We start from the raw sequence: 21209 nt of genomic DNA, 5'->3' as shown, positions 1-21209 counted from the left end.
GATATTGCAAACTTTCAGCAAGAATATTTTATGTTTTCTCTAACTTGTCTGCTTGTGTGCCACAAAACAGAAAAGCCACAGTCTAAAAAAAAAAAATCTGAAGCCAAAAGTCCTTTCGAAAGAAGAAAAAAAAGAAAGTTTTCCAGCACAACATTTATTTCAGCTGGGAAATGTTGATTCCTTGTAATTGAGACATTCCCTGGGAACACGTCCATCTCAATGAGATGTTGTTTGGTGGGCTTCCCCACCAAAATGGAAGAGTGGAAGAGTTCAAAGGTTGTTGTAGGAGAGTCACAGCCTTGCCACCCTCACTGCCGTCCTGCCTTCAGACCTGGGCTTGGAGGGAAGGAGCCACCAACCGTTCTGAAACTACAAGACATTCCCAAATGTGGAGGTGGCCACAGGGGTCAGAAGCCCTGAGCCTGGGCACCCAGAGATGTGGCTGAAGCAGAAGCTGCCAAGGCCAAAGCCCTGATCCCAATGACAGGCTGATGCAGTGCACTTGCTTCTGCACTGCCTCTGGAGGTGCATCTGATATCCCTACGGAGAGCATCCATACAGGGGAAGTCCTGTCCCAAATCCAGAAGACAAACAGCTAGGAGGCACCCACTGGGGTGCTCCTGCCTGAGGGGCTCCCAGCAGGACGGGGAGATCGGATTTCATGGGGCAGGGCTAATTCAATCTAGCCAAGAAAGGCACAACAAGAACCAATGGCTGTCAGCTGAAGCCTGAGAAATTCAAATGAAATGTAAGGCACACATTTTTGACAGTGAGAGACACTAGCCACTGGAACAAATTACCTAGGGGAAAGGTGGATTCTCTGTTTCCAGCTATCCTCACATCACAACTTGTTGTCATTCTGGAAAGTGCCTTTTAGTGAATTCCTACAAGCAATTGGGCTTAATATGGTGCTAAGTGTGTGAAATTTCATAGCCTGAGAAATAGAGGCCGGATTAGGCCATCAAATTTTTTCTCAACTGACACCTCTGTGAAAAACTCATTGTGGGGTGAGGAACAGACTCTGCTGTTTTACTGGGTAGCCTGCTTGCTCCCCAGAATCAATAATGACCAAGTGGGGAGATCTTGGGGTGCAACTCAAACATCGAACCGGGCTGGCCAGGGGCAGACATCAGGCCTGCAAGGGAAAGGTGAGTGTGGCAGTGACTTCACAAAGGCCTTTGGCAGGAATTCAGCCTATTGGGCAAAGACGATGAGGCGGATGTGACCTCACAGAGCTCCCTTGACAACAGCCAGGCAGGACAGGGATGGGGCAGGGGGAAGCTCGGAGACCCCTGTAGCCTGGTTGCAGCAAGCCTCCATCTTTGCTGTCTCTCTGTGAGGACCAAGGGGATTGGTGGGGAGGAGATTCTTTGTGAGTTTTTTTCATTTCTGTGTTTAGATTTTGTCGAAAGAAGTCATCACCTGTGTAGAAAGTAAGACAAAATATAGGCTCTGTGTACAAGATAGAGGATTCAAACCTGGGAACCACCAACTCTGAAAAAGACTTGGGGTCATGGGGGATAATCAGCTCCCCATGAGTTCCCAGTGGCCAAAGGGGCAAATGTGACTCTTGGAGCCATACAAAGAGCAGAATCTCAAGTAGAAATAGAGAGGTTCCATATTTGTGTACTGAGCACTGGTGCAACCACTCCTGGAAAATTGTGTCCACTTCTGGTGTCCACAGTTTGAGACAGATGCTCTCACATTGGACAGGGTTCACAGAAGAACCACATGAATGATGAAAGGATTAGCAAACACTCCTTGTGCTGACAGAGTACAGGAGCTCATTCAAAGAGAAGGTTAAGCGGTGAGCCTAAGGGAAGAAATATTTACTAATGAGCTCTTCACTTTAGCAGATAAAGGTTAAGAGCAGACAATGGCTGAAAGTTGAAGCCTAGACCAATTCACACTAGAGAGAAAGCGCACATTTTTAACCTCAGGGTTTGGAGCCATTCACCAAGGGTTGTGCTGGATCCTCCACAACTGGCCTTTTTTAAAATAAATCAAGATTGTGTGATTTTCTAAACAATCTGCTTTAATTTCTGTGGGAATTATTTTCAGGGAAATTCAATGGCCGATGTTAAATAGAAAGTCAGACCAGAGTGGTTCCTTTCGGCCTTGGAATTTATGAATCTGTGACTCGCTGGTGTTTGAAATTTGTCCTTTGGGCTTCCTCTTCCTCCTTTCCTCTTTTCTCATCTTCTCTTTCCTCTTATTCCATTTCTTCCTGCTGATCTTCTTCCTGGGATCAGATAATGAAAGTCTGCATCATCATGGAAATGCACAAGAGGACTGAATTCAGGGTGCCCAGGGCAACACTTATTTGGACATTTGCTAACAAGAGAACATAAAATTTCGTAATCTTTTAATCGTTTTTGAAAATATTGACTTTGTATTTCCTAATTATTTTATGGTTTATTTTATTGATGAAAGCAAACGTAAGTAACGTTAAATGAAGGTTTTTTTTGTTTGTTAATTTCTATTTTTTTCTTAATATATAATAGTTTTTTCTTTCTATGTACTATTTAAACAATGAAGCTCTTACTCATCTGTTGTTTTCAGTATATATTTTATTGCCATTCTTATCTTTGTGACAGTCCCTTTTTCACCACTCAATGCTGTGTTTATCAGAGAATTGAAAGTAATTAAATTAAACTGTATTAAAACAAAACTCATTTTATGCAACTTCAGTTTCGTGAAAGTTCTAAGCTATTACCCTGAATGTGCAAGGAGCAGATAAACAATATCCAACAAAAAGCTGGAATTTTTCATCTTATTTTCACCTAGTCCCTACTAAGGAAAGTAGCAAACAATTGCCCTTTGTAAAGAAACACTGCACCGTACTACACTACAAACCCAAATGAGCACAGCAGGAGGCTATCCCGGCTATCCACATCTGGCCCTGTTTCATTACAAGCTTCCTTTCTGTAATGATGTTCTGGTAATAAGGAGGCAATCAGTTGTCAAAGGTAGCTCATGCCATGGTAGCCAGGTTGCTAGTCATTTTCCCCAAGTATAAGAACATAAGAACGGCCGTACCGGCTCAGACCAAAGGTCCATCTAGCCCAGTATCTGTCTACCGACAGTGGCCAATGCCAGGTGTTCCAGAGCCAGAAGAGTACCCTGAAGTGACCTACCACAGGACAGGCCCAACAAAGAAAATAACAGAACGCCACTAGCCGTCACCTTCAGCCCCCAACTAAAACCTCTCCAGCGCATCATCAAGGATCTACAACCTATCCTGAAGGATGATCCTCACTCGCAGACCTTGGGAGACAGGACAGTCCTCGCTTACAGACAGCCCCCCAACCTGAAGCAAGCACACACCACACAACAACTATAATAACCAAGGAACCTATCCTTGCAACAAAGCCAGTTGCCAACTCAGTCCACATATCTATTCAGGGGACACCATCATAGGACCTAACCACATCAGCCCCACCATCAGGGCTCCTTCACCTGCACATCTACCAACGTGATATATGCCATCATGTGCCAGCAATGCCCCTCTGCCATATACATTGGCCAACCCAGACAGTCTCTACATAAAAGAATAAAAGGACACAAATCAGACGTAAAGAATTATAACATTCAAAACCAGTCGGAGAACACTTCAACCTCCCTAGACGCTTGATTACAGACCCAAAAGTCGCAATTCTTCAACAAAATAACTTTTCCAAAAAATTTCCCCATGCTAATTTTTCCCTAGTGTTACTCACACCTTCTTGTCAACTGTTTGCTATCCTGATTATCACTACAAAAGTTTTTTTCTCCTGCTGATAATATCCCACCTTAATTGATTAATCTTGTTAGAGTTGGTATGGCAACCCCCATTTTTTCATGTTCTCTGTATATATATCTTCTTACTGTATTTTCCACTGCATGCATCAGATGAAGTGGGTTTTAGCCCATGAAAGCTTATGCCCAAATAAATGTGTTAGTCTCTAAGGTGACACGAGTACTCCTCGTTCTATAAACTACAATAGGGCAGGATTTCATCCCATGATATCAAAATTCATCTTAGTAAAAGTATCAATGAATCAGTTTGCAGGATTTATATCAAGCATCCTAAAGTAGTTTACATATTGCTCTAATTAAGAGATCATCTCTCTGCTGGAGAATGTTATCTTAGGATAATGGTCTCCCGCTGCCGAAGCATTTATGGAAAAAATGTTGACGTGTGATATTTATTTTCAAAACCTAAGGCTTTGATCCTCTCTCAATGTTCTGTTACAATGACTTTGTTTCTGTTCAAATTATCAGAATATATATCTAATAATTTTCTCAGCTGAATGTTCAAGCAGTAACGTAACAGATGTTTCCCAAACAGTTATTGACCTGAAGCATCGTGATTCGTTTAGAACAACTTATTGTTTGATTCAGCCAGTCAGATCAGTTCAGTTTATCCATAAAAACACATCCAGAGAAAGTTGACAATGGTGATGGACAGAGGGTGGGTGAGAGGGGCTGAGCTGTTGTCTTAAATACTCTTTATGCATCTGATTAATTAGCACAGATTTAATTTAATATACATCTAGTTTAAAATTGGAAGAACTTTACTACTTACTCTCTACTTTCTCTTCATGTAAATTCAAGCATTGCACTATGCAAACTTGGGACAGCTATAATGTTAAAGAACCTGAATCTCTAAATAGGACTCAGGGAGGGCATTCGGATAAAAATCCCAGCACCTTCCCTCTTCTGACATTTGGGGAAGAGGAGTTCTCTGGGCTTCTCCCAGGGCATCGCCCTGATCCCACTCCCTATATTTCATATTTACTGCTGATTGATAGATTTAACCCTCCAGTTGGTTTGGTGGCTTTAGCTGGTTTTGTCAAGCTCTGTTATTGTCTCTAATTCCTTCATCAGCACAGGGAAAATACAATGAATCAGCCTGGCTGATTCTCCTCTGTGTGTCTTTAAAAATACCGTGAATTTAAAAGACACTATTATTGTTTATTTTTGTTTGCACAGGTTCCATTCTGGGAGCTATGTATACAAGTCATTGTTAAACCTCAGGAACATCTGAGTTCAACGCCTTTAAAATAATATTTGAACTATAAAGAAAATTAAACAGTGATTTCTTTTGAAATGTCAAGCTATTTTGCCCTTTTTCTAAAAAAATTCTCCGTGTCAACTAAGTCCTTGGATTGTTTGAAAACAAAATGTATTTTTGCATGGTAGAAAATTTTATGTTCAATACCCACATGAGTAACTCGTGGGTGCTGGGAATCCTTGCAAGGGGGGACACAAGGAAGCACTCTCCCTCCTCAGTATGCAAAATGGGAAAAGATCAATGGCTGGAGTAGCTTCCACTGCTCTAATACCCTATTAAAGTCAATGATTTAGGTACATAACTATAGGCACTCAAGTATGGAAATTTTGGCCTATGTGATTTGACCAGGGCCACAGTGGGAGCCAGTGTCAACGCTAGGATTAGTCCTTTGTTCTCATCCCTGAGCCCACTACATACTATATTGCCTCTTCTATTTGTCTGCCCCTTTTTTGGGTCAAACGTCATGCTGGATGCTCAGCAGAAGAACTTGTGATGGTCCTAATGTATCAACGGTAGCCTGAGTGGTGCTGCCCACTCCAGCTGCAAAATGATCTGGGGCCTTCCCAAAAATCAAAGAGCTTCTGGCTGTGATTTGTCAGTCCTCAAAGGCCAGCCAGGTGACTGTAAATAACTTACAATCATTAGGAAAAATTAGTATCAAGATTCCAACTCTAGCAGTCAGACAACATTGGTTCAATTTACAAGAGATTACTTTTTATATTCCTTGGTTCCCCCCAAATTAGGAAGGGCCTGTGACCACAGGTCCTGCAGGGTACAAAGGGCAGGTCTACATCCCTTTTCTCTTTGTGCATAGTCCTGCCTGCTCCCTTTTCAGTTTCAGTTCTGCTACCACAGCACTGATCAGCACATAAGAATAGGAAAGGGCACACACACACTCCCCTCCTGGTGTTGGGAGGGGAACACAGGAATGTTATGTGCTCTTATTCAGCACATAAGAATGTTATGGCACATAGGAATGTTATGGAATAACATAGGAATGCCTTAGGGCACATAGGAAAGGGCACGCTGGTAGCACACGGCCAGGCGGACCAGTGTGCCTCTGGCTCCCAACGGGGCTGCGCACCTGTGTCTGTCTGTCTCCCCCCCAGCTCCACCAACGTGGCCTGATAGTTCACGCTTGCGATCTGGTCACCCTCCCCCTCCGTCCATCCTTCACTCCCTTCCCTGCGTCTCTCCATCCTTGTCCTCTGTCCCGTCCCCTGTCTCCATCCGTCCCTGCCCCCTTCGTCCCCTCCGTCCCGTCCCTGCATCCCCCCAGCCCTGTCCTCCGTCCCGTCCCGTCTCCATCCGTCCCTGCCCCCGTCGTCCCCACGGTCCCGTCCCTGCATCCGCCGCCCTGTCCCCGTCCGCCGCCGCCTCCTCCAGCACAGGTGCGCGACGGACTCCTCCTCGCTGACGTCATTGCCGCGCTGCCAGTCAGCTGCTTTGCCTGCGTCACGGCCCATCCCCCTTCCCTCCCCCACGTGTGCCGAGAACGTTTGTTTTGGTGGTTGCCACGGTGACGGTGGGCGGAGCCCGGGTGACCACGCTGGTTGGGCGGGGGCAGAGGGCGGTGACGTCACAAGTGGGGCGGCCCGGTCGCGCGGCGTGACAGTTCCCAACGGACAGTGTCAGCGCTCTGGGCGCGAGCCCCGCCCGCGAGGACACCCCCCGCGCACCAGCTCGCAGCAGCAGCGGCTCCCCCCGGCAGCGGCGCGAGCAGGGAATCCCCGGGAGCCGTCTCGCGCCGCCCCCCCCTGCTGCTGCTGCTGCTGCCCGGCGGCGGGACCGCGGCTGGCCCCGCCCCCCTGCTCCGGAGGGGCCCGTCCGAGCTGTAATTAAAGGGTTTTTGTCTGGCAACTTTTTCATATTTTTGGTGCAACGTTTTACCCCCGGTGGGCCGCTCCCCAGCTGGACTCTCCGCCGGGCTCCCAGCCCGAGCAGCCCCTGACACTTCCCTGGGGTGGGGGGGGTGTCCCCCGCTCCCGTGGCACTTGATGGGTCTCGGTGGCACAGCAGCGTGGATCCGGGTCCCGAGCAGCGGCGGCGTTACAGGGCTGTCTGGTTCTCTCCCCCGTGCTGTCTGCAGGCAGCCACCCGGCCAATTGGACACGGCTCTCAGCGGCACGCTGCTGCCCTCCCTGGCGATCCTCGCGGCGGGCAGGGAGAAAGCCCTGAGGCAGGCAGGTGTCAGCAATGCGAGTATCCCTCCCCACCCTGCACAGCCTGCCCGGTGCTCCGCGGTGCCCGGTGCTGGATCGCAGCGCAGGGGAGCTGCCCGGCCCCACCTGGCGAAAGGGACCGGGGCTGAGCTGGGCTGCAAATGAACGGGAGGGAGGGGGTGCTGAGTGGTGGATCCTCTCTGATGTCACAATGCTACTGCTCAGCCAGCACCAGGTAGCAGCAAATGTGCAGTGTGTATGAGGGGAACAGGGTTTCCCAGGGCTCCTGTTTCCCCAAATTTCCTAAAGAAGACAATAACCTAACTACATAGAACACGCATTAATGATGATGCCACACACATGATAATTAGTCACTGAAATTTGATTCAAGTCTCGCATGGCTTTTTTAGAAACAAGGGTTCCAAAAAAGGAGAGACCTTGTACAACAGAAAATGTTAAGAACATAAGAAAGGCCGTACCGGGTCAGACCAAAGGTCCATCTAGCCCAGTATCTGTCTACCGACAGTGGCCAATGCCAGGTGCCCCTGAGGGAGTGAACCTAACAGGCAATGATCAAGTGATCTCTCTCCTGCCATCCATCTCCATCCTCTGACGAACAGAGGCTAGGGACACCATTCTTACCCATCCTGGCTAATAGCCATTTATGGACTTAGCCACCATGAATTTATCCAGTCCCCTTTTAAACATTGTTATAGTCCTAGCCTTCACAACCTCCTCAGGTAAGGAGTTCCACAAGTTGACTGTACACTGCGTGAAGAAGAACTTCCTTTTATTTGTTTTAAACCTGCTGCCTATTAATTTCATTTGGTGACCCCTAGTTCTTGTATTATGGGAATAAGTAAATAACTTTTCCTTATCCACTTTCTCAACATCACTCATGATTTTATATACCTCTATCATGTCCCCCCTTAGTCTTCTCTTTTCCAAACTGAAGAGTCCTAGCCTCTTTAATCTTTCCTCATATGGGACCCTCTCTAAACCCCTAATCATTTTAGTTGCTCTTTTCTGAACCTTTTCTAGTGCTAGAATATCTTTTTTGAGGTGAGGAGACCACATCTGTACACAGTATTCGAGGTGTGGGCGTACCATGGATTTATATAAGGGCAATAATATATTCTCAGTCTTATTCTCTATCCCCTTTTAATGATTCCTAACATCCTGTTTGCTTTTTGACCGCCTCTGCACACTGCGTGACATCTTCAGAGAACTATCCACGATAACTCCAAGATCTTTTTCCTGACTCGTTGTAGCTAAATTAGCCCCCATCATGTTGTATGTATAGTTGGGGTTATTTTTTCCAATGTGCATTACTTTACATTTATCCACATTAAATTTCATTTGCCATTTTGTTGCCCAATCACTTAGTTTTGTGAGATCTTTTTGAAGTTCTTCACAATCTGCTTTGGTCTTAACTATCTTGAGTAGTTTAGTATCATCTGCAAACTTTGCCACCTCACTGTTTACCCCTTTCTCCAGATCATTTATGAATAAATTGAATAGGATTGGTCCTAGGACTGACCCTTGGGGAACACCACTAGTTACCCCTCTCCATTCTGAGAATTGACCATTAATTCCTACCCTTTGTTCCCTGTCCTTTAACCAGGGGAGGGATAGCTCTGTGGTTTGAGCATTGGCCTGCTAAACTCAGGGTTGTGAGTTCAATCCTTGAGGAGGCCACTTAGGAATCTAGGGCAAAAATTGGTCCTGCTAGTGAAGGCAGGGGGCTGGACTTGATGACCTTTCAAGGTCCCTTCCAGTTCTAGGAGATTGGTATATCTCCAATTATTACCTAGCTCTCAATCCATGAAAGGACCTTTCCTTTTATCCCATGACAGCTTAATTTACATAAGAGCCTTTGGTGAGGGACCTTGTCAAAGGCTTTCTGGAAATCTAAGTACACTATGTCCACCGGATCCCCCTTGTCCACATTTGTTGACCCCTTCAAAGAACTCTAATAGATTAGTAAGACACGATTTCCCTTTACAGAAACCATGTTGACTATTGCTCAAGAGTTTATGTTTTTCTATGTGTCTGACAATTTTATTCCATTGATGCTCTGGTGTATTTGCAGTTGTGTTAAAATTGAATACTGTGACTTTACATGTTGGGAAGGGTTTCTGTAAGTGCTTGCATGCTAGGCAGCTCAGTAAGGCAGAACAAAATTGGGACTTAGCAGCAGTCAATCAGCAGGTACCCAGTGAGTTGTGCCTCTCTGTTATAGACAGTAGCCTATGTTCTCTCCCTCTGATTTTGGGGTTCCTATGTACTGTTGTTCTGGTCTTAATAAACAAATTGACAAGATATTGCAAACTTTCAGCAACAGTATTTTATATTTTCTCTAACTTGTCTGCTTGTGTGCCACAAAACATAAAAGCCACAGTCTAAAAATAAAATAAAATTTGAAGCCAAAAGTCCTTTCGAAAGAAAAAAAAGAAGAAAGTTTTCCAGCAGAACATTTATTTCAGCTGGGAAATGTTGATTCTTTGTAATTGAGACATTCCCTGGGAACACGTCCATCTCAATGAGATGTTTGGTGGGCTTTGCCACCAAAATGGAAGAGAAATACTTGAAAATGATACTTGAAATGGTGATGTGAGTTGATAAAATTGGCTGTTGGGAGACAAGCAAGTGATTTAAGGAAGAAGTGAGAAGTTAACTCTGTAGTTGCTAGAGTGAACAGCAGTTGAACTTTGTAAAAATGCTAAAGAGGAAAGTTCTTGGTGTCTTTGAAATGTTTGTAAATAAATCCAGGCAAGAAATTATTTGATTGCAATTATTTGGCTATGAACAATGTAGTCGAATTAGCTAAAGAAATGTATATAGTGCTATGTAATTAAAACCCTATTAGGCTCTAAGGGGCCACTATAAGTAGTGATATTTTCTTTCAGTGTTTGAAAGCAGGAGTTAAAAGTAAAAAGCAATCAAAATTCTGGTAAAGTTAATTATGTCCCTTTAAGGTAAGAATCTTTAAGCTGTGAATAGCTTTGGATCCAGAAGCAAGCCAGAAAGCATCTCCATTAATGCAAATTAGCTAACTGATAAGGTAGAAGCCACTGAAACCTGGGCTGCCTATGAAACATATACAAGAAAATACAGGGTAATTCCCCTCTTTTGCCTGAAATCAACAAGGGTATTTGTATCTTTTAAGCAATGACTGACTGCCCAGAAGGGTAGACCTCTGTTTTTTTTGTCTTTCAGATAATCAGAGAAAACTGCTGCCAGCTGAACAGCATTCAACGTACCATGCATTTACTGGCACAATAGGAATTATGTTCTGTGTTCTATGTCCTGTCTTGTGGGGTTTGTCTCGTGGCCAGAATTGCTGTGTTTAATATTTTCATCAAATAGTCTAGTTTAAAATCAAACAGGAGGGTTAAATTAAAAAAAAAGCAGATACTTGTTTTATTCAACTTGGAATACAAAGTGTTTGGATAAATCAGGAGAACGTGATATACTAAAGTCTAATACATTTACTTAAGTAAGAAAAAGAAACTTCATTGGCCAGATCTTTTAACTGGAAAAATTCTTGTTAAAATTTGCATACCAACAGTCGTTGGAAGCAAGGACATGAAAAGTTAACCCACTCCCCATATTGCACATGGGATCCTTCTGGCTACCTCAGATTTCTAGCCAGAGGGCTGGGGAGGGTGGGAAGCCATTGGACACAAGAGGTTGTACTGAGTGGACTCCTCAAAGTGGGTGTGCTTGTCCTGGCTTGTTGCTCCAAAGCTCTGTAATAAAGTTATTTTACTGGAAGGGTATATGTGGCATACATTGAATAATAAGACTAATGTACTGTATAGTGGCAATGTTTATGTGTTCATTGTTGGGAAAAGGTGTATGAGTGAAGAGTGGAAGTTTCCTTTGTAGGTTAAAAGAAGCCAAGAAGGGGAGAAGGAAAAAGAACAGAACAAATTAACTGGGGGAAAAAAATAGCTAGTATGCTCAGTCTAAAGATAAGACATTGGCCCCATTCAAGGACACTGCTCGCAGCTAAGACTTAGCTGAAAACCAAGAAAAGGGGGGGCTTGAATGTGCCCAAGCAGCTATGAGATCTGCAAAACACTGCCAGGCATCAATGAAATGAGTTAGGTTTCTTTTCTCACAAGTAAAGAAGCGCTGCCCAAAGACCCTAGCAGCCCTGCCACTCCTTGGAACCAGGAGCCTGGATCTATGTAAAGGTCCATCAGCGAAAGACTGCTCTGGCTCCACACTGGAAAGGCCCTTTCTGAGTCCTGTTAACCACCAACACTTCCATGAAGTGCCAAGGACTACCTGCCTGGACCCATGATTCTCACTGCAAAAAGACCCCTCCACCTTGGGAGGATTCTCCTACTGATGATTGGCCGATTTCTCCTTCTAGCTTTGCTGTGCCTTCTGGACAGCAGGGAAAAGGACAAGGTGAAGTGCTAGTAACCTCTCCCTTGTCCACTGACAGACCTACTGTGCCTTTGGATTTTTCTAGAAGAAGCAAAACCATGACAGGGTGATGTGCTGGTAACCTCTCCCCTGTAGGATGCCCTACCACGATTGTTTCGGGGATAAGAAGGGACACTTGCTCCACCGAAATTGCCAAAGTCCAGGAATTCCTGACTAGAAAGGACATTAAGAACTCAGCCTGGTGAAGAAACAAAGAATTATACACTAGCAGGAAGAAATTTGTGGGACCCGTGCTTGGGAATGTGGTATTGATTGGATGTTGGGGTTTATTTTACAGGCTGTGCCCTGTGTTTTGGATAAATCCTTCAGCATGTATTGCCCTCCTAATTGGATTTTAAATGACAAGTACCAAAGGCACCTTGTTGCCACTGCCCCTGCCATGTCCTCCATTACACTGTTACCCCTGTAATATATCCTGTCTGTTACAGCTCCATTTTGTTTCTTAAAGCTGTCCCCTTACTCCATTTTGTTCTTGTTCTCCTCTATGGCCGCCCCTCCTGGCTGTTAAGTTGTTTACCAGGGCCTCTGCCCTTCTCAAAGGAGGGCCCCTTAAGTTGTCTAACCAGAGCCATTGCCCTTCTCAAAGGGATGGCCACTTATGCTAAGTGGGACCACTGCCCTGTTCAAAGGGTTAGTCCTGGTATCACCTTGTTAAAACCTGGGCTTGGTGTAGGGTGGCCACTGTCCAGAGCTGCAAGACCTATTGTGTTTTTAGGATCCTGGGCATGAGTCATACCTCTGGGCTCAGGGCTAGTCCAAACATGCCTCTGTGGCTGCCTGCAGTTTTTCTCTGCCTCCCTCCTCCCTGTAAGAGGGGGAGCCAATCAGAGTTACTGGCGGGAAGCTGCCAGGGTTTGCCTTTAAAAACAGACATTTTTTGAACAGACTTCAGAAAGGTTCTTGCATTGCTGCCTGGTCTGATCAACCAGGGGTTCTGGGGGTCCTTTCTCCGCTCTCGTTTTATTTTTGAGCGTATCCCCGTTTTTAAACCCCCCCCACGAAGAACAAATTGCTGCCTGAGAGATCTCCTGATTATCAAGACTGTACCGAGCCTTCTGATGTGCTTGCTGTTTCTGCCTCTGCTGCTGACTTGGGGGATGGTAAGAATCCCTCTGTGAGACTTTCTATACTTTTATTTTATTATTTTAGCTGCTGGCTCTGTCTCCCCAGCACACAGACTCAAGCTAAACCTTGGTCTGTGTCCTAAAACCTCTCTTACAAACAACCCCCCCGCATCCTGGCTGCTGGCTCTGTCTCCCCAGCACACAGACTCAAGCTAAACCTTGGTCTGTGTTTTAAAATCTCTCTCTTAAACCCCGTGGCACTCTGCCACTGAAAATAAGTTTGTGCTGCTGCTAAGTTCTGCTCCTGTGGGCTTTGCCTTGGACTGTTTTCAGCTGTATCCACTGCTGCAGTCACCGCCCCCCCTCTTTGGAGCTGTGTCCTGGACACACACCACTCAGCCCTCTGGAACTATCCTTAGCATAAGGTGCACCCATTAAGTTAAGTTTAGCATTATACTTTGTAAGTTAGGCTTAGAGAATTGTTGCATTGTGTTTTAATTTGTGTAGTCTTGGTTAAGTTAGCTCATAGATCAGATTTTGCTGTGTTCTGTATAATTGTAATTGTCTGTCTTCCCACTGCAAACATCCCCCCCGCCCAGCTTCTCTGTGTCTTTTTACCTTGTTACACTCTCTCTGCTTAAGCTTGCAGCCTGTTTGTTCTGTCTCACTAAGTTTAAATCTCTAGCATAAAACCCCATTGGTTACTTTCTTCCTCTCTGATACCCCTCACATTCTACATTTACACCACTGTGACACATTTTACCTGAAATTGTTTGTTATTTAACACATTTTACCCATAACTGTTAGTTGGTTATATGCTGCTGTGACACACCTTTTTACATAGAAATCGCTAGCTACCTGTTACATTTATACCTCAGTGTTAACTGATTACCCACTGTATTGTATCCTACTGTGTTGTACCCCACTATTGAAACCCCTTACTGTTCACCAAAAGAAACCCCTCCCCAATTGTCTACCTTAACAACCCCATACCCCTCACTGCCGGGATAAGGAACAATTGAGGCCGTCACTGAAGTGAAGGAGGGAGATGATTTTCTGACAGGGAGGGACGGCACCTCTCAAAGGTGTTTGGCAGGCAGCCTCCTTCCCAGGTCTGTCCCAACAACACCCAGTTGAAAGGACCCTCCCAGCCCTCCTCAGCCCGGTGAAAAGGAGCGAGTGAGTGAGCGTGGGGAGAGCGAGCGACTGAGGGAGATGGATTGAGCGGTCCGGGATCTCTGCGAAGGGGCGGGATGAGGGTGTTCAGTTTTGTTGGGTCAGAAAGTTGGCAACCCCAGATCCAGGGGAAACAACTCAAACACCCAATGAGTCTGGCCAGGGCAGGACATCAGCTTTGAGGAGGGTGGGTGTGGCAGTGACATCACAAAGGCCTTTTGCAGGACCGCGGCCTATTGGGCAAAAGTGGTGGGGAGGGGGTGACCTCACAGAGAGACCCCGACATCAGCCGGGCAGGACAGAGGTGCAGGGCCAGGTCTGTCTCTGAGAGCCCCCGGCTCTGCTGCCGCAAGTCTCTTTCGGGAGGTTTGGAACCTGTTCAGTCTGATCCACCTGGCGCAGGCAGCATTCTAGGCACAGACAGCACTGGCTTCAGGTGGCAGAATTTGATTTCCTCCCTAGGTTTTGATGGTTGGAATCCCTGGGGACATTGGGGTTTGTCCTTTTTGGTTTCTCTTTTCCTCTTTCCTCCCTCCTTTCCCCTCTTCTCTTGCTTCTTTTTTCCCTTTTCCCAGCTTCCCTCCCTCTACCGAAGAGGGATGTGTGTGGAGTGCGGCAGGGGAGGGGTATTGCTCTCATTGCAGAGGTCCTAACCAAGAGGTGGGGCTGGATCTGAGAGTGATCCCCTGTGATGGTGACCTGGGCCGTCCTTTGGGACATCTGGTGAGACCCCTCAGCCTCCTGCCCCTCAGAGTCTCAGTGGTGATTGGCCGAGCAGGGGGCTATTGAGAGTGAGGAGACTCAGGTCCTTTTGGTCTTTTTTCAAATCAGGCAAAGAAGTCACAGCCGATCCAATGTACGGGATTAATCTTGCTGCTTCTCTCCATTAATTGTCTCTTAGCAGGTGATGATTTCCTCTAATGTTCTAGGTCTTCTAAAATACTTGCTGAATAATTCCACTGAACCACTGTTGGTCTGTAGCTCACTTGAGAGCACTTTCTTCTGATGAGTCAATGTATGAAATTCAAGATCTGAGAGAGAGTTTGAATGTCAGGAGCAGTGTTTCCTCTAATTTGCTATGTCCGTGTGCGGAATGAATTTTGCTGAGTGCACCAATACGGAGGTGAGGTGTGACACCTCACCTGTCTATTGGTGCTCATTCCAAACTTCATTCTGCAGATGGATCGTGTGTGGCGGGGTGAGGCTGAAGGGTTAGGAGTGTGGAGGGTCTGAGGTAGAGCAGAGGGTGGGGTGAAAGGGCTCTGTCTGGGGGAGCAGTGTGTGGGGTGGGGTTGGGGATGAGAGGCTGAGAGCTGGAGTAAAGGGTTGGGGTGCAGGGGTGTGAGGGCTCCGGCTAGGGATGCGGGCTCTGGGTTGGGGCTGGGAATGAGGGGTTTGGGAAGTTATGCTTCAGTTTTCCCCTTCTAAACTTAAGTCCTGTCTAACCTACAGGACGCTATGGGAATAAGACACCATGTTTTGTGGTGACATGACAAGAGCAGAGGGTGTGAGAACTACAGCAACAGAGATGGGAGGGGGGTTAGAGTCAGATTGTTTCAAATGCTGCATTCGTCGACTGACATTTAACAGCAACGCTTAGCTAACACAAAGGAGAAAGGAATTCTCTGCTAAAGATTCAACCTGCCCCTTTGGACAACTCCACGCCTTCCCTGACTGGAGTGTGCTCACAACACCCCCTCCAACACACACACACACACACACACCCACAGCTGGGCACCCAGCACAAAGCAAGGGAGGGGGTTGCTTGGCTTACACTGGGCTACAATTTTTCAGAGGTCGTCTGCTTCAGAGATCAAATGTGCTATTTAGAATGTATTTTGATGTGCTCAATTCAAATATGACAAAACAACTGATTGGCTTCTGTTTCTAAGATATTTAAGTTTTTACATTTTATGTCTATGTATATTGTGTAGATAGCAGAGTTTTAATCATCAATTTTAAACCTAGGTCTTTTTGTGTGTTTATGGTTGCTTTACATGATAGTATTTCACCTCTCCTGTTTATGTAACAATTTAAAAATCAGCAAAAGGGTTATCTAGCTAAAATGTATTATGAAACAAAAGGCAAATACTATTCTGTACATAGTTTAGTCCTATTCAGTCTCTACTCGGCACTTCTTGGCTTGTCTCTTGTATTCATTAAATGGAGCATCTCCTGTCACTGTCCAGCAATAGTCTGCCAGCATTGATGGGCTCCAATTGACCTGATAGCGGTTCTCCATTGTTGCAATGTCCTGGTGAAATCGCTCACCGTGCTCGTCACTCACTGCTCCGCAGTTGGGTGGAAAAAAATCTAGATGAGAGTGCAAAAATGTCTCTTTAGTGACATGTTGCAACCAAGGCTTTTGTAAGCCTTGAGGAGGTTTTCCACCAACAACCTGTAGTTGTCTGCCTTGTTGTTTCCGAGAAAATGTATTGCCACTAAGTGGAAGGCTTTCCATGCCGTCTTTTCCTTGCCACGCAGTGCATGGTCAAATGCATCATCTCGAAGTTCATGAATCTGAGGACCAACAAAGTCACCTTCCTTTATCTTAGCTTCACTTAACCTTGGGAATTTTCCACGGAGGTACTTGAAAGCTGCTTGTGTTTTGTCAATGGCTTTGACAAAGTTCTTCATCAGCCCCAGCTTTATGTGTAAGGGTGTTAACAAAATCTTCCTTGATTCAACAAGTGGTGCATGCTGAACACTGTTCCTCCCAGGCTCCAATGACTGTCGGAGTGGCCAACCTTTCTTGATGTAGTGGGAATCTGTTGCACGACTATCCCATTCGCAGAGAAAACAGCAGTACTTTGTGTATCCAGTCTGCAGACCAAGCAAGAGAGCAAGAACCTTCAAATCGCCACAAAGCTGCTTTATGCACCTCAAAAGTTGTTTCATGTTGTCCTAGGTTTCCTTCATATGGACTGCATGACCAAGTGGAATTGATGGCAAAACATTGCCATTATACAATAAAACAGCTTTAAGGCTCGTCTTCGATGAATCAATGAACAGTCTCCACTCATGTGCATTGTGAATGATGTTGAGGGCTGCCATCACACCATCAATGTTGTTACACGATACAAGATGGCCTTCCGTGAAGAAGATGGGACTAGATCCTTTTGACGGTCACGGAGCATGGAAACCCTAACATCACCTGCCAGGAGAGTCCACTGCTGTAGTGTGGAGCCCAACAGCTCTGCTTTACTCTTGGGTAGTTCCGAATCCCTGACAAGGTCATTCCCTTCACCTTGTGTTATGAGGTGTGGTTCAGAGGAGAAGGATGGGAGAAAATGTGGGTCCTGTGACATTGATGGTTCAGGACCAGAAGTTTCGTCCTCTTCCTCTTCCTCGTCTGACTCAAGTGAGAATGATTCTGGTGCATCAGGAAGTGTCAGTCCTTCTCCGTGGGGTACTGGGCATAGAGCTGATGGAATGTTTGGATAATGCAGCATCCACGTTTTCTTCTTTGTCACTCCTTTCCCAACTGGAGGCACCATGTAGAAGTAACATTTGCTGGTATGATCTGTTGGCTCTCTCCACATCATTGGCACTGCAAAGGCATAGATTTCCTTTTGCTGTTCAACCACTGGCGAAGATTTGTTGCACAAGTGTTGCAGCATAAGTGTGGGGCCCACCTCTTGTCCTGATCTCCAATTTTGCAGCCAAAAGAAAAGTGATAGGCTTTCTTAACCATAGTGGTTCTACTGCACTTTTGTGATGCAAAAGTCACTTCACCACAAACATAGCAGAAGTTATCTGCACTGTTCACACAAGTACGAGGCATCCCTGCTCACTTTGGCTAAAAAGAAAAGGGTCCCTTTGCAAAATCAAACACTGACAAATAAGACAGCACGACACTGTATGATTTCTAGAGCTGATAAAGGGCAATTGGTTCAGCTTCATTATGATTGCATCATCCATGACTTCTAGGAATAACATGATGCAATTCATATCATGTATGATGCAATACCAGCATCAGATTGTATCCTTCATTGTTTTGCCTAAAAAGCAAGTACTGTCCAAACCCATTCATAGATTTATTCATAGGTCCAGTCAAAGATGGATTTCAGTCATTACTGGTTTAAACTGAGATCCCGTCCCTTTATAACTCACTTCTCCTCCGCCATTCCCAAGTCAAGGGTCATAAATACTGACCCAATAGCATATCTTGAAAACTAGAGCCAATCAAGAATTTTAAGAATCATTTTCGTTCTCAGTGACCCAGAATTAGTAAAGTTGGACTCCATTTATTTCAGAAGCATTTTGGCTGTAGAGCAGTGTAACAAGCCTCTCCTAGCTGCCTCCTGGTGGGGGGAGGCTGGGGAGCTGTGGGGACCTGTTTGAGAGGGTCACTAGTAGCAGCGTAGCACAGGAGGTGTCCTATCGGGTTGAGTCATTGCAGATGATGATGTAGTGCAGCAGACCCCCGTTTTGCCAACCTTGCATTAGGCAGCTTTCCATGTTAAGCGAACTCCCAGTGCCCACAGGTGCAGCAGCCGGCGATTTGTCCTGTGGCCACTAGGTGGCGCTGCAGCCTCGCACTTTCCCATTCCCCCGGGTATGGGAAGGTTTGATAAGGTGAGCTGGCTCCACCCGGCCCCGGTTAGTTGCCGTCAGTGGGGTCTGCTGTGTAAGGGCTGAAAGTCAATTTTACTGGCATTTTATGATCTTTCAATTATGAAGGGGAGCAACTGCTTACCCTGACTGAAGCATCTTATCGCGTTTCTAAATTAAAGTGTCTCCTCTTTGTGTGCGAAGAGACAGTTTAAGGGGACGCCACAAACAGGAGATGATTTTGCTTTGGAAAGCAAAATATTTTTGCAAAGATTTTTCATCCAAATTGATTCATGATTCCACAAATCAACCTTGATTAATGTTCCTGGTATTTTCTAACAGAAAACTGTGTCGATGAAAATTGCATGCACATCCCTCCAATTGCTGGCCTCTGTCCCTCCCCTGGGGGTCTTGGTGTCTGCTGATGACAGCAAGAGTGAGAGCTGTTGGCTTTTCTCTCTAGCTGTGCCATCGCTTTGCTGTGTGAGCTGGGATTGGTCATTTCCTCTCTCTGTACCTCAGCATCCCAATCTGTGTAATGGGAAATGAGACACGTCTGTAATGCCTGGCAGGAGCAAGGCTGGGCAGAGAATGGACATTAAAGCACTTTGGGGAGGAGAAAGGGTTGTTTCATGGTGTTGAGTGCCAAGGCATTGTGACATTTGTGAAAATGTCTCGTGTAGAGAAAGAAGAAATGGTTGGGGACAAAGCTTGCAGGAGGATATGAATCAGAGAGGCCAGGGTATGTGTTTGGGGTCTCACCAGTGCTTCCCACCCCTTGCTGTCCTGTGGCAGGTGTAGCCCCTGACCCATGGCTCTCCCTTGCGGTATAGGCTCTGCACAAGGTCTTGGCCAACCTCTCGGGTGCCATGCTGGGGAGCTGCTGCAGAATCCCCACATATAGACAGGCCCCAATACCTCTTGGTGGTGAGCCCAATGTGCGGGGGGCGGGAGAAGGGAATTTGATCTTAATGCTGGGGAGACCTGGAACGGAATGACTGGAAGATCCATTTTCCAGCCTGTCTGCCTAGCTGGGATCCCACTGGGCCATCCAGAAGGTTGAAAAAGCTACTAGAGGGGAAGCTGTTCTAGAGTTGATTTTAACAAATAGGGAGGAACTCATTGAGAATTTGAAAGTAGAAGGCCGCTTGGGTGAAAGTGATCATGAAATCCTAGAGTTTGCAATTCTAAGGAAGGGTAGAAGGGAGTACAGCAAACTAGAGACAATGGATTTCAGGAAGGTGGATTTTGGTAAGCTCAGAGAGCTGATAGGTAAGGTCCCATGGGAATCAAGACTGAGGGGAAAAACGACTGAGGAGAGTTGGCACTTTTTCAAAGGGACACTATTAAGGGCCCAAAAGCAAGCTATTCTGCTGGGTAGGAAAGATAAAAAATGTGGCAAAAGACCAGCTGGGCTTAACCACGAGATCTTGCATGATCTAAAAAATAAAAAGGAGTCATATAAAAAATGGAAACTAGGACAGATTACAAAGGATGAATATAGGCAAACAACACAGGAATGCAGGGGCAAGATTAGAAAGGCAAAGGCACAAATGAGCTCAAACTAGCTATGGGAATAAAGGGAAACAAGAAGACTTTTTATCAGTACATTAGAAGCAAGAGGAAGACCAAGGAGAGGGTAGGCCCACTGCTCAGTGAGGAGGGAGAAACAGTAAGAGGAAAGTTGGAATTGGCAGAGATGCTTAATGACTTCTTTGTTTCGGTCTTCACCGAGAAGTCTGAAGGAATACCTAAGAGAGTGAATGCTAATGGGAAGGGGCAGGCTTAGAAGATCAAATAAAAAAAGAAGTTAAAAATCACTTAGAAAAGTTAGATGCCTGCAAGTCACCAGGGCCTGCTGAAATGCCTCCTAGAATACTCAAGGAGCTGATAGAGGAGGTATGTGAGCCTCTAGCTATTCTCTTTGGAAAATCATGGGAGACGGGAGAGATTCCAGAAGACTGGAAAAGGGCAAACATAGTGCCCATCTCTAAAAAGGGAAATAAAAACAAGCCAGGAAAGTACAGAGCAGTTAGTTTAACTTCTGTGCCAGGGAAGAGAATGGAGCAAGTAATTAAGGAAATCATCTGCAAACACTTGGAAGGTGGTAAGGTGATAGGGAATAGCCAGCATGGATTTGTAAAGAACAAATCATGTCAGAGCAATCTGAGAGATTTCTTTGATAGGATAACGAGTCTTGTGGATAAGGGAGAAGCGAAGGATGTGGTATACCTAGAGTTTAGTGAGGCATTTGATACGGTCTCGCATGATATTCTTATCAGTGAACTAGGCAAATACAATTTAGATGGGGCTACTCTAAGGTGGGTGCATAAGTGGCTGGATAACCGTACTCGGAGTAGTTATGAATGGTTTCCAATCCTGCTGGAAAGGTAGACCAAGTGTGGTTCCACAGGGGTCTGTTTTGGGACTGGCTCTGTTCAATATCTTCATCAACGACTTAGATATTGGCCTAGAAAGTACGCTTATGAAGTTTGCAGATGATAACAAACTGGGAGGGATTGCAACTGCTTTGGATGATAGCGTCATAATTCAAAATGATCTGGACAAACTGGAGAAGCGGTCTGAAGTTAACAGAATGCAGTTTAATAAAGACAAATGCAAAGTGCTCCATTTAGGAAGGAACAATCAGTTTCACACCTACAGAATGGGAAGAGACTGTCTAGGAAGGAGTACGGCAGAAAGGGATCTAGGGGTTATAGTGAAACAAGCTAAATG

Source organism: Mauremys reevesii, unplaced genomic scaffold (assembly GCF_016161935.1).
Source record: "Mauremys reevesii isolate NIE-2019 unplaced genomic scaffold, ASM1616193v1 Contig26, whole genome shotgun sequence".
In the NCBI taxonomy this organism is placed as follows: Eukaryota; Metazoa; Chordata; order Testudines; family Geoemydidae; genus Mauremys; species Mauremys reevesii.
Note: the sequence above shows the minus strand (reverse complement) of the source record.